We start from the raw sequence: 2,500 nt of genomic DNA, 5'->3' as shown, positions 1-2,500 counted from the left end.
AACCGGTACTCCGAGCGATGCGCGAACTGCGGCTCGGGGACCCCTTCCGGTTGCGGGTACGCGCTCTGGCCTCTCCCGCAGCTCCCGGTGGGGAGTTTGCCAGGCGCGGGGCCCGGAGTCAGAGCGCCCCCACGACGTACGCAGCCATCCGGCGGGCCCTGGGATGAAGGTTCCGGTCCGAAAGACCCCCTTCCCTTCTGGCCCAGCGTCGTCCTCTTCCGATCGATTTGGCGAAGCGCTCCCGGGCGGGGAGGTGGCGCCGCACGCTCGGCCCGGGCTCTGGAGCCCGCGCCGGTCACAGGCGAGCGGCCCCTTCCTCCCCCCACACCCGGGGTTTCACCCTCCTTGCGGTGGCGCGAACGCGCCGGCCGCCCCCCCCTCCCGAGGAGGCGGGCGGCCTCGCGGTGGCGAGTTTGAAACGACCCGAGCGTCGAAAAGCGGTCCGACGACCCGCACGGGCGAACGGCGGGGACCTACCCCGCGACTTCCCGGCCGTCTACCGGCGGGGGGGGGTCGCGCGAGGGGGCCCGTCGTCCGAATCGCTCCCCGTGCCGGGAAGCACAAAGATCTTCTCCGAGGGCGGCCTTTTTTCTCACGAGAGCTTCCCAGCGGGAAAGCGGCGGCGGCGGTTGGCGTTTCCACTCCGCCGCCGGGCTATCCCTTTTTTTCTTACCCCCGGTCTGTCCCGAGCCCCTACCCCCTACGGGGAGGAGACGACGGAGGCGCGGAGGGTGCGGCGCGGGTCCCTCGCGAGCGAAGGGTGTGTGTGTGGGGGCGTCCCCACCGGGGCCCGCGTACGCCTTCCGCGCTTCCCGACCGTCCTCCCCGAGGCGGCTCGGAGAAGGGGGAGAAGCGCGAGAGTAGAGAACGAGAAGGGAACCGAGGGTCCCGACGGAGAACCCGGCCGAAAAGGGAGCGAGGGCGAGAAACCCAGGGCGGAGGTAAAAAGAAAGGGGGCCCCCCACGCGCTCCGCTTCCCCCCTTCCCCGTCCCGTCGGCAGCTGGGACCGCCGCCGCAAAAGCCACGGGAGGCGAAAAGAAAAGCAGAAAAAAAGTCCGTAGAGGTACGGGCGCGAGAGCGGGCGGAGGACTAAGCCGGTAGGGCGACGCCGACACGGCCAGGCCGAAGCATCCGGGGAGACTTCCGAGTCTCTCCCCGGTCGCGCCGGAGCCGCGGTGGACCCCGAAAGCCAGCCCCCTCTCCCGTCGACCCCGCGCCCTTCCGCCGGTCGGGTCGAGGACCCCCGCGGCGGAGGCGGGACTAAGCCGGACGGAGGAGCCGCACCAGGCTCGCCCACCGCCTCGGACGCCCCCCAACCCCCGGCGGCCCCCTCCGTGGGATCGCCCGGGAGCGGCGGGTCTCTCGGCGGGCGGGCGCGGCCCGTGGCGACCCCGGCGGCCAGTCTCCTCGCTTCCGCGTCTCGCCGGGGTGGCTTCCGGACGCCCTTCCGCTCCGGGCCTGCCTGTGGACCGACGACCCCCCGCGCGCGCGGAGGTGGGACTAAGCCAGACGGAGGAGCCGCACCAGGCCCCCATCGCCTCGGCCCCGTCCCGTTCCCCAAGCGGCTCCCCCCTCGGGGGGGGGGGTCGCCCAGGGAGCGGCGGGCTCTTGGCGGGGTGCTGCCCGTGGCGTCCTCCCGAGGCCAGTCTCCTCGCCTTCGCGTTCCGCCCGGGGGGCTTCCGGTCGTCCGCGCGCCTTTTTCCGTAGGGCTCCCTTCCGCGGCGCCCTCCCTCTGCCGAGGGGCGGCCTCCCGTCGCGTCCTCCTCGCCGACCCCCTTCCGCCGGGCGCCGCTCCACCCCCGCGCGTCCCCCTCTCTCGGTGTCTCTCTCCGCCGTCTCCCCGACCTCGACGCGTCCACCCCCTCGGCCGGAGCGTCGCGCGGTCGCCGACGGGCTACCTGGTTGATCCTGCCAGTAGCATATGCTTGTCTCAAAGATTAAGCCATGCACGTGTAAGTACACACGGACGGTACAGTGAAACTGCGAATGGCTCATTAAATCAGTTATGGTTCCTTTGATCGCTCCAAACCGTTGACTCGGACAACTGTGGTAATTCTAGAGCTAATACGTGCAAACGAGCGCTGACCGCCAGGGATGCGTGCATTTATCAGACCAAAACCAATCCGGGGTCCCGGGCGCGGCGTCGGGACGGTCCTCCGCGGCCTCCCCCCTGCCGCGCTCTCCCCGTAAGCGTTGCGACTCTGGATAACCTCGGGCCGATCGCACGTCCCCGTGACGGCGACGATCCATTCGGGTGTCTGCCCTATCAACTTTCGATGGTACTTTCTGTGCCTACCATGGTGACCACGGGTAACGGAGAATCAGGGTTCGATTCCGGAGAGGGAGCCTGAGAAACGGCTACCACATCCAAGGAAGGCAGCAGGCGCGCAAATTACCCACTCCCGACCCGGTGAGGTAGTGACGAAAAATAACAATACAGGACTCTTTCGAGGCTCTGTAATTGGAATGAGTACACTTTAAATCCTTTAACGAGGATCT

Source organism: Anomaloglossus baeobatrachus, unplaced genomic scaffold (genome assembly GCF_048569485.1).
Source record: "Anomaloglossus baeobatrachus isolate aAnoBae1 unplaced genomic scaffold, aAnoBae1.hap1 Scaffold_700, whole genome shotgun sequence".
NCBI classification, from domain to species: Eukaryota; Metazoa; Chordata; class Amphibia; order Anura; family Aromobatidae; genus Anomaloglossus; species Anomaloglossus baeobatrachus.
This window is presented reverse-complemented; position numbering follows the sequence as displayed.